The sequence below is a fragment of the Octopus bimaculoides genome, chromosome 8 (assembly GCF_001194135.2).
Source record: "Octopus bimaculoides isolate UCB-OBI-ISO-001 chromosome 8, ASM119413v2, whole genome shotgun sequence".
NCBI lineage: Eukaryota > Metazoa > Mollusca > Cephalopoda > Octopoda > Octopodidae > Octopus > Octopus bimaculoides.
The window spans coordinates 17,836,150-17,848,147 of NC_068988.1; the positions used below are offsets into that span (position 1 = coordinate 17,836,150).

Sequence of the window (11,998 nt, forward strand, 5' to 3'; positions counted from 1 at the left end):
TATATATATATATATATATATATATATATGTTTGTATTTTATTATGTACCATTTATATAATAGATACTGTACAATATAGTTGCATACATTGTATTTTATGTATAACCATTATCGAACAATTTGTGTTAGTTCTTTTTTTCTTTTTTTTTTTGTTTGTTTAATGAACAATTTATTAAAAACCAAGAATCCAATCCTTAAAATAATATTTCAACATAAAACGCCATTGTCGTAATATAAATTTTATTATCTTTCGGGACTCACTGAAACCTTACCGTAATGTTATACGTGACAGATAAAATACGTGTGTCCATCTGCTCTGTGAAAGAGACACCACTTGTGGAGCCAAACACCATTTAAACAGGCGGTCAGCTATCATGTCGAGTACTGCTATGATTATTCGAACCCTCCCTTCATATACTAATTCAAGTTTAAATCCACCTCATTTCTTTTCCTTTTCTTTTTTTCCGTTTTTTTTTTTTTTTGCATTCATAGTTATTTCTTCCACTCAACTCTTTCATTCTCAATCGCCTGACGAAAACATCCTTTAAAATATTAAAGAATTATTACCCAGAAGCAGCAAGTAATTGAAATTTTGAATAAAATATTAGAAAGCCATCTGGTGAATTATTTTAATTTTGAAATGGACAATTTATTATAATTATTTATTTGCGAAAATTGTAGGTGGATTAATTGTTCATAAAAAGTTGTCCATTTAATAATTAATATATCAGGTGTCTTTTAGTATTTTATTCAAAATTTTAATTACATTGTCCTTCTACTTAATAAAACTGTAATATTTTTAAAATATTTAAACTCTCTCATTTGTCAGGCGACAGAAACTCAGAGATGGGATAGGAGGGATTAACTCCCGCTCCAAACATCATTACACTTGATGAATTAAGTTGAATTTGTTTATTGATCGAAGGGTTGGCTTAAGCATAACCACAAACATCATAATGATTGATCACTGGCTTAAAGAAGACCGGATCAACAGAAAGCGCACCAGCTAGAAAGGGATGTAGAAATAAATTATCTACACCCAATACGTTCCGATGAGGTTTCGTGTCAGTTGCTCGGAATGTTACAGTCCATATAAATTATGACAATGGCGTTATACGAGGGGGTGCTGAAAAGTTCCTGGCATTAAGGCAGTCACAAAAGGCCTGGTTGGAGGCCCAACCTTCCGAGTTCTTTTACATGGTTTAGAAAAACTGAAAGACTGTTGCAATAAGTGTATGAATCTGAGAGGCGAAAGTGTTGAATACAATCATAATGAACTGATGTATTTTCTTTTATCCAAAACCAGGGACATTTCAGCACTCCCTTCTATACTGATAAATTATTTCATGGGTAGATTATTCGTTTATTAGTTGCTGTACGTGCATGTGTATAACTAGATATGACATCTTAATACGTATGTATACACGTGTGTGTGTGACACGCGTGTGTGTGTGTGACACGCGTGTGTGTGTGACACGCGTGTGTGTGTGTGTGATGTATGTGCGTAGTCATCCTGCTGCCCTTTAAGAGTGGAAGTGAATATAGGTGTATATGCGAGTACGCTTGTGTATGTATTCATGCATGTACGTGTATTTGTGCCTTTCCTGAGATACAAATGCCCATTTCACCTTCATACAATTAGATCGATTCTTCAACGCTGCAAAATATAAGGGCCGAAGGGATGACATACATCTTTTCAGTATTTCAATATCACAGTCAACTTCTAATCTTCCAGCTAACGGGTTAGGTATCGAGACGTACATTTTATTCTAAGTTATCCGTATATGCGTGTGTGTGTATATGTATATATATATAAATGACTATCAACTCTTTCGTTGGAACAATTTAATATATCATTCTCCTGAGACGTAATCATTACTCAATTATTTTTTTATGTTTGACTATTCATAAATACAAGCGTTAATACATGTACGCACTTTCACACATCCACGCACACACACACACACACACACACACACACACACACACACACACATGCTTATGTTTAAGTATAAATAAATAAACGAATATATATATATATATATATGTGTGTGTGTGTGTGTGTATGTATATATATATGTATATATACATATATATATATATGCATACATATATATATTCATATATACATATATTCATACATATACATGCACACACACACACACACACACACACACACACACACACGGTGGAAGTAGCCGTGTGGTAAGAAGCTCGCTTCCCACCCGCGTGGTTCCGGGTTCAGTCCTACCACGTTGCAACTTGGGCAAGTGTCTTCTATCATAGCCCTTGTCCGACTAAAATTCTGATTTATTACATTCGGTGTGGATGAAGAAATAGATACGTACCCGAAGTGCTTTCTGCAAGAATATTGACATTGTTATATAGTTGCGTGCGTGTGTGTGTGAGAGAGAGGGAGATGAAGACACAGAAAGAGAGAGAGTAACGTGTGCGAGTGCGAGTTTGTGTGTTGAGCTTAAGTACTTGCACGTGCGTATGTTATCTATGATACAATTTTTGTATATCCCTATTAATCAACCCCGACTGAGCTAGTCTCTGTCGATAAGCATAGCAGCTATTCGCCTCACGGAACTTTAGAGGGAATCTAGAACGATAATATCGAATAGGATCTTCGATGAGATATAGCTGTCATATATAACATATCAAGGATCCTCATACGCACGTTCTCGTTGGCATTGTTCAGCATAATTGACGGTATACGTATGCATTTATATAAAGTTTACATGAATCCATCAAGCCATATCAGACCATAATTGTAAGACTTTATAAGTTGCTTAACATGCATGCATGATGTGTGGAAAATGCCTGCTCACATTTATACTTTTACACGTAAACACATAAGTGTGTGCAAATGTGTGCACAGTTTCTCTTCTCTATCCCAAATCATTATATCAGATCTGTTGTACTTACATTTTATTGAGATCTTCTCTGGTACATTCCACCAGTATTCCTTTTTATTATGAGTGGTTGTTGCTTACACCATATTGTGAGTTCTTATTTCTTTGGTCTCGGGATTATCCTTCCGACGGATTTCATTATAGAGTGTCCTAGCTACAACATCATGTTTCATCGCTAGATAATAGTGTGATAACTTTTTCGGAGAACTGTTAAAGATGTGCGTGATATATTCAGTGTGAACTCCACAAAGCCTGCATTGGTTGTCACATTTTACGGCTTTTCCTGCATGTCTATGTACATAGGTATGTATGTATGTATGTATGTACGTTTGTGTGTGTGTACGTATGTATGTACGTATGTATGTGTGTATGTATGTATGCATACATGCAAATATACATACAGTGTGTTTGGGCAAAATTTGATGGTTTGTATCCGAAAATATTTTTAAAATCAAAAAATATCAACTAGATTGTGACGAGGAGATAACATTTTACTCAAAATAGACGCTATTCAGATAGATTTCATTCCTTTGTGTCAGCTTTTTCTCAACTACAACTTTAATCTTTATGCTCTCCAACGCTGTTTACTGTTCACCAAAACAGAAAGCTGTTACTGAAAAATGGGGACATCAGAATAATTAAATTTAACTCGAACATCCTCTACATATATATGCGTGTGCGTGGAGAGAGCAGGGCAGAGAGAGACACATACACACACCTGTATATATTAAAATAGAAAGGGTAAATAATAGGCGTGAGATAATGAGATATTAAGCGAAGATGTAGAAAATTAAGGAAAAAATACAGCGGTCTGTTGGTTGACAGCTATAAGGCACAGTAATTGAACTACAGAGGAGAGGAAACGAAAATGTCAGTGATAAAAACATTGAGAGAAGTAAAGGTAGAGAGAGATAGAGAACTGTATGAAAGTTCACGAATGAAGTATTTCATTTTGGTTCAGCTGATAAGCATTCTTATCCAAAAATGTTTCTGTGTTCGTTGCGAAATGAGGTTTCTGTATGACTGAATGGTTTGAACATCAAGCAAACGGCTTGTGGTCTTTAGTTACGAGGCTCTGTGCTCTATGTTCAATCCCGATGAGGTCAGCTTTACTTTACAGGTCTCCTGAGGTGATAAAATAAATTACCGGGGCCTACGTAATTGACTTACCCTTCCTCTCAAAACTGCTGGCCTAGCGCTAAAATCTAAGTAATTATAAAGGCGATGGGCTGGTAGAATCCTTATCACGTCATGGAAAATGCTTAGCGATATTTCTCCAGGCTCTTTATGTTCTAAGTTTGAATTCCTCCGAAGTCGACTTTGCCTTTCATACTTTCGAGGTCGATAAAATAAGTACCAATCGAATACTGCGATCGATGTAATCAACAACCTCTTCCCCAACTGTTGGCCTTCTACCAAAAATTTGAAACTGTTATCATTATCATCGTCATCATAATTAGCATGGTGGATGGACAGACTGGTTAGAGCATCGGAAAATGCTTTGAGGTATTAGTCATGACTTTTTACATTCCGAGTTCAAATTCTGCCGGTGTCATCTTTACATTTCATCCTTACGAGGTCGATAAAATAAAGTACCAGTCAAGTAGTGGGGGAGTCGGTGTAATCTATTTGCCTTCTCCCTTCAAAAAATTTTACCTCCTCGTGCCAAAAATAGAAAGGAATTAGCAGAATCATCTGCACGCCGGACAGAATCATTTGCACGTTTAGTGGCATTTCTTCCAGCCTTACATTCTGAGTTCAGATTCCTCCGAATTCAACTTTATCTTTCATCCTTTCAGGGTCGATGAAAGGAGAACCAGTCAAATAATGGATTCAATGTAAATTCCAGACCTTGTACCTATAGTAGAAAGGATTAAACAATAAAATGTCACTTTCCTGTGCTGCCTAATTTTAATCGTCTCTCAGTTATATTCTTGTGTTGCTTTTCCTCGTAAATTTTATTTTGACTGTTTTGTGATTTGCATTTTTTTTTTCATTCCATCCTTCACAGCTCCACCACCATCACATTCCATCAGCAGATACGCTCACAAACAGCTCTACTCTAAACAAACAGCAACATTTCAGTACTTGAAAGTGGAGCTTACTCTGTATGCGTCTTTCCTTGAGGTTGTCTGTCGAGTTATACCATCAGATAAAACTTCATATTTCAAGGACAGAAGCCAAATAAGGGAGTCAAATGGTAATTGAACAGAGAGAGAGAGAGAGATAGAGAGAGATAGAGAGAGATAGAGAGAGAGAGAGAGATAGAGAGAGAGAGAGAGAGATAGAGAGAGAGATAGAGAGAGAGAGAGAGAGAGAGAGAGAGAGAGAGAGAGAGAGAGAGAGAGAGAGAGAGAGAGAGAGAGAGAGAGAGAGAAAGTGTGGGAGAGTAGTTATTACGGAGAGAAAAGCTGTGAGTGAGAGACAGATGAGAGGAAAGGTGAAGAGAATGAGTGTGAGAGAGAGAGTGAAGTGGTTAGAGATGCTCTAAGTAAAATCGATAGAAATGTACTGTATATATTTTGGGAGGGGCGACAAGGAAGGTGCATGGAGCGCTGGGAGGTGTGTATTTTGTTTATTTTATGTACTTGCGGAGTATTTATTATCTTGCCAATGATGTCGATGCTCTTAGTAATACTGTTCTTTGCGATGCATTTCTTGATGTGTTTGATGTTGTTGTCGTCGCTACTGCAATTACTGCTCTCCGTTATATAGTGATAGAAAACGTTATGGCAATGGAGAAACTGTAGTAGCGATGATGAGGTAGTATTCGTTATCCTGCTGTTAGTAATGTTGGTATTAGAGATTGTAGTTAGTGGTAACGCTGATATAAATGAGAATTTAGTGGAGATGGTTCTGGTAAAATTACTGTGTCCGATTTCTTTTGCTTTTAGTTGGTCTTCAGGATACGAGAAATGGGGTTTGTAATTGTTGTTGTGGTGGTGGTGGTGGTGGATTTAGAGTTTGAGGTGATGACGTTGATGGCCGTGAACTTAATAATGGCTATGGTAATTAAACTGGAGTTGATGGCGGCGGCGGCGGTGGTGGTGGTGACGATTGTAGTGATGGTACTGGCGGTATTGAAAGTGGTGGTGGTGGTGGTGAATGTTATGGCGATGGTTGTGGTAATTGCAGTATTTGTGGTGATAGTGTTCACGGTGATGTTAACGGTGGTGGTGGTGGTGGTGGTGGTGTTGGTGGTGGTGGTGTTGGTAGTGGAGTTGGCGGTGATAAACGTATTGCTGATGGAGATGGCGATAACGATGGTGGTGGAGATAGAAGTGGGATTGGTGGTGGAGTCGATTGTGCAGTTGATGATGTCGGTGAAAATAATCCATCGAACACATTTACAATTTGATCTATAATGCTATACATTCATGTAACTAGATACCAAATAGAAAATAGATGTAAAAATGGAAACCTTGATACGTTATATTATAGTCATTATTCATTGTTTTTTTTTTTTACATTATTTTAGCATTGATGGTGATGTTCTTTATAAGTTTTACATTCTTTTTTTATTTTCTTATTGTTAAGCTGTAAATAGGTGATTCTGTAGGAAGCGCGACAAAATGGTTTTGTAATATAGTTACATTCATTGGCATTCTAATTTCAAATTCCACAAACGTCGACTCTGCCTTTTACTGTTCTCGATCACTGAAATAAAATACTAACCAAATAGTGGTGTAGATATAATCGGTTATATAGGATATTTTCCTTCAAATTCAAATAAAATTTGTGGCATGGGACCTTTTTTAGAAGACTTTGATTTTCATTATTTCAAAAGAAATTATTATTACTAATCATGGAGGCGGCGAGCTTGACAGAATCGTTAGCACGCCGGAAAAAATAGCGGCATTTGTGTTTACGTTCTGAATTCAAATTTGGGAGTCGATAAAATAACTACCAGTGAAGCACCGAGTCAATATAATCCACTTACCCTATCCCACACGATTTCAGATCTTGAACCTTTAGTTGAAAGGATTATTATCAGAATGGTGGATGACGACAGCAGGATGCAGGAACAATTTTTTTCAGAAGTTTCCTACCGCATTTTACTGTCGTAGACAATTTCCACAAGGCGTCACTCTACTTTTCATGCAACTTAGTTTGATAAAACATATGCCAATCAAAATTTTAGTAGGAAAGACCTTTTTAATGAATTGCATTCCCATATAAAATACGTGTCTATGTTTCATTGATACGCAATATCATTATAATTATTATTTTATTTGCCATACACATATAGTGGAGGCGCAATGGCCCAGTGGTTAAGGCAGCGGACACGCGTCATAGGATCGCGGTCCCGATTCCCAGACCTGGCGTTGTGAGTGTTTATTGAGCGAAAACACCTAAAACTCCACGAGGCTCCGGCAGGGGATGGTGGCGAACCCTGCTGTACTCTTTCACCACAACTTTCTCTCACTCTTACTTCCTGTTTCTGTTGTTCCTGTAATTCAATGGGTCAGCCTTGTCACACTGGGTCACGCTGAATATCCCAGAGAACTACGTTAAGAGTACACGTGTCTGTGGAGTGCTCAGCCACTTGCACGTTAATTTCACGAGCAGGCTGTTCCGTTGATCGGATCAGCTGGAACCCTCGTCGTCGTAAGCGACGGAGTGCCAACAACAACAACACGTATACTTCACTGCCAAACTGATAGTCCTTGCGTCTGGATTTCATATTATATTTGCATATCATATTATTCAGCTAATATATACAACCTCTTTTCTCCGAGAACAAGCCATACCAACATAGAAGACATGTCTTGCTGTCCTTCATAATTTATATTTATTTGTACGCATTTGCATACCTCAGACTATCACACTGTTTTCATTCACCACAAACTACTGTCTTAAAAGTAAGTACCGTACAAATTTCCCATACTGGGACCAATGATTTTCGTGTATTCGTGTCTAGATTAGTTAAGATTGTATCTTACTTCCAAAACTGATAGAATAATCATTTACGCCATGGGCTAGTGGTGGTCATGGTGCACCCCGCTTGTGATTTACTTTAATGGGTATTTTCATATAGCCCTGGGTCTAGCAAGTCAGATAATTGATGTTGCTAGCAAAAAACCTGGGATGAAAGATACTCGCCATGGACTTTTTGACCACGCCTACTTTTACAGCGGGGTATGGAAAATTCAAACTACTCTAACTTTGCTAATCTTCGCCAAAATATTTCAAATGACCACTTAAAAGGATTACCTAGTCCAGATCTACAAGTTCATGCAAAAGATAAGCAAATTTATTCTGTAAAAAGGTCACCACAGGTCTAAAGGCCACGAACTTTGACCTTGACCGATAATATCTCGCATGCACAGGCTTTATTTAACACCAAGACCATATCAAAACGAAGGTTTACATGTGCTTTTTAATACCAGGAGTAAAACAAATGAAAAGAAGTAGTGTCTACCCCATGGAATGCGAGATATTTCCGCACTGTCTTGTACGTATTGTTGAATGTGTCGAATAGATAGCAAAATCGAGCAAGCGATACTTTAGAATCTTTCTTTGAATCATTGCAAATGATGATGATGTTTGAGTTGATCTATAAAATGAAACATCAAATTATGCAAATATTTTCATCAAAGAGGTTGGTTGTTGAAGTCAAAAGTAAACAAAACTTGACCCTACCTACACCATAGCAGTTTGTTATACTTGGTCATTATGAAATGTGCCATCTTATTTTAATATTGAAACAAATGCCGGCCTGTATAATACTTTCTATCTCTCAAATTTAAACAAGATCTATTTCAAATGTGGCGGCTGTTACCTTCCACCATGGTAGGTATATACACAGAATTAAAACAATGGATGTACGTGTTTGCCTTAAAGTTGAATTAGAAATCTCAGCTGAGCACCCTTCAGATCATTAAAATTTTAACGCATTTCCAGTAAGCATTCATCCTAATTCTTGCTTGGTTGTATCTTATTTTCACGACAGTTATATCTGTTCTTAGATTCATTAACCTTTTAATGCATTGAACTTCATCCCATCCACTTACGTCACATAATTGTCAAAGATGACAACAGTATTTGTGAACTATTTATTACATTCATGAGTTGTTTCAAGTGTCCGATTAATAATCATCATCATCACTTTCAGTATCACTGTCCTATCCTACTCTGACAAAGAAATCACTTTCACTAAGTTCGCTGTCATTATCAGGGTCAGAATCTGTTGTGCAAGTTTCATCTTCAAGTTCTTCTTCTAGAATATCCACCAACTGACTGGGAATCACTTCACCCTCTATCCACTTCAGCTTCATAATTCCAGCTTCCATTGTCCATCCATATCCTTCGTCTGATCTAGCCACTAAAGGTTTTGTAATTTTCGCGAGCTTCCATAGCGAGCTTCCATATCCTGGTCTGGAAGTTTCTTCGCGGAACATGCTGCTCTAGGACGTTTCCACATGGGGGCAGTGAAACGAAATCGTATTGCTTAGTTTTTATGAAATCATCCTTTCCACCGCACTTAGCTCGCAAGGTTGTGAACCGCAATGAATTCAACTTTTTTTGTGCTTTTGTTACCATACGGCACACATATGAACCTTTCCAGTTCAATCATCACCTCCTCATCGATTTCTCAAGACTCCCCTAAACTGGAGAACGCTTTCTGAAATAATTCATCTATTTCAGCGACTTTCAGTCCCTTCACTTTCCCTTCCCTTTGAAGGCACTGATACTATCGCACCCGGTGAAAGCATGATAACCCAGCAATGCTTGGACACATCGATACAGCGTCGTGTGTTGCCCTTTCCAGTTTCAAACAGAATTTAAAGTCCTTCCAGGAATCTAGCATGGTGAAGTAAGATGAAAAGTATGTCGAAATCGGGACTCTTCACGCGAACGGATTTGCATCCCCGTTTTGCAATACAGGATCTCACAGGGGTCAGTTTCCTCCTGTGAAGATACGAGGTGTATTTCTTTACAGAATGTGTTATGTCCATCCGATGTCAACTGGTAAGCTTTTCTTTCACACATCAGTACCATCTCATGTGCAGTGAGAATGTCGGCAGACACCTCACTACTCCAAGTCGAGAGCAAAAGCTAAATGAACTCTGTCTTGTTCTCATCATTTGCAAGAAAGACTTTCCAGTCTTTCGGACGCTTTGTTTTCTCACAACTCAGGATGAGTTTATCTCCAGCAACTAGTCTGTTTTCGTTCCACCACTCCTACAGTCTTCCTTGTACATGTCAGTTTTAAATATGACAGTTGACTGATGAAGAGGAATTTGGCTCGTTCTTTACCTGAATTTTTCCATCTTTGATTTCGTAACGACCATTTATAACAAACTGCTATGGCGTAGATAGTGTCAAGTTTTGTTTACTTTTGACTTCAACAACCTCTTTAATGAAAATATTTGCATAATTTGATGTTTAATTTTATAGATCAACAAAAATTAATCTTCTGTGGTCATTTGCAATGATTCAAGAAAAGATTCCAAAGTACCGCTTGTTAGATTTTGCCTTACTTCTATTCGACACATTCAGCAATACGTACAAAGCAGCATGTAAAAGTACAGAAATATCTCGCATTCCACGGGTAAACACTACTTCTTTTAATTTTTTTCTTTTCTACTTCTGGTATTAAAAAGCTCATGTAAACCTTCGTTTCGATTAATTTTCAATTTAAAAAAACGTTATATGGTCTTGGCGATAAATAAAGCCTATGGATGCGAAATATTATAGATCAAGGTCAAAGTTCGTGATCTTTAGTCCTCTGCAGATCTTTTTACTCTTTCTTTTTATTCATTTTACTTGTTTCAGTCATTTGACTGTGGAGCACCGCCTTTAGTCGAGTAAATCGACCCCAGAATTTATTCTTTGTAAGCCTAGTACTTATTCTATCGCTATCTTCTTGCCGAACCGCTAAGTTACGGGGACGTAAACACACCAGCATCGGTTGTCAAGCGATGGTGTGGGGACAAACACAGACACACACACACACACACACACACACACACACACACACACACATATATAGAAGTCCGTCGTGTATATATATATATATATATATATATACACGACGGACTTCTTTCAGTTTCCGTCTACCAAATCCACTCACAAGGCTTTGGTCGGCCCGAGGTTATAGTAGAAGGCTTTTGCCCAAGGTGTCACGTAGTGGAACTGAACCTGCAAGCTACTTACCACATAGCCATTCCTGCCCCTATTTATTTTTGCAGAATAAATTTGCTTATCCTTTGCATGAACTTGTAGATCTTGATCGGGCAATCATTTTAAGTGGTCATTTGGAATATTTTGGCGAAGAGTTGCAAAGTTAAAGCTGTTTGAATTTTCCATAGCCCTAATTTTCTGCCTCCACCTGTAAAAGTGGGCGTGGTCAAAAAGTCCATGGCGTGCATCTTTCAGCCCGGTTTTTTTGCTGGCAACATCAATTTTTCTGACTTTTTAGACCCAGTGCTACATGAAAATACCCATTAAAGTAAATCACAAGTTGGGTGCACCATGAACCCCACTAGCCCATAGCCTAATTAGTTCTATGATATGAGCTAAGTTCAATACTTGTTTATAATCATGCTACGTTGAGCATGCTAGATATATCCCTTACATATTAACTCTTTCATTCATTTTGATATGATTTATACTTATATTAATCTTCGTATATCTGTGCACCACTTTGTTCCTTAAATTTTTGGTGGGAATGGGGTGGTACAGTTACCTTATTTATTTAATCTAAGCTTATTTTTAGTTCTTTCTAGCATCAGAAATGTTCGAACCAGCGTAAAGTTTGTTGTCATACTTATAGAGTAACTAGAAAATTTTGTCCAAACTAACTGTGGAATTTAGGGTTGAACCTATCTGTGGAAAATGATAACACACGTCTTCCCCGGAATATTCGATTTCTGATATAAATCATCCGTAATTACAATTCTTTCGTTGGTATTTCAAATATACATAATATATATATATATATGCGTGCGTGTGTGTGTGTGTGTGTGTGTGTGTGTGTATGTATGTGTGTGTGTATGTGTGTGTGTATGTGTGTGTGTATGTGTGTGTGTATGTGTGTGTGTGTGTGTGTGTGTGTGTATATATATATATACATA

The 11,998-nt window shown here is 37.6% G+C and overlaps 1 protein-coding gene and 1 long non-coding RNA gene across 5 annotated transcripts in view; one reads left to right on the plus strand and one right to left on the minus strand.

Moving 5' to 3' along the window:
• The window catches only part of LOC128248551 (uncharacterized), a 172,517-nt gene extending 168,789 nt beyond the window's left edge, over window positions 1–3,728 (minus strand). Inside the window, exon 1 of the long non-coding RNA XR_008264723.1 lies at window positions 2,932–3,728. This is a non-coding gene — a long non-coding RNA (uncharacterized LOC128248551). The remainder of the gene's footprint in view (window positions 1–2,931) is intronic.
• The window catches only part of LOC106878173 (uncharacterized), a 1,037,364-nt gene that overhangs the window by 390,817 nt on the left and 634,549 nt on the right, over window positions 1–11,998 (plus strand). The window lies entirely within an intron of this gene.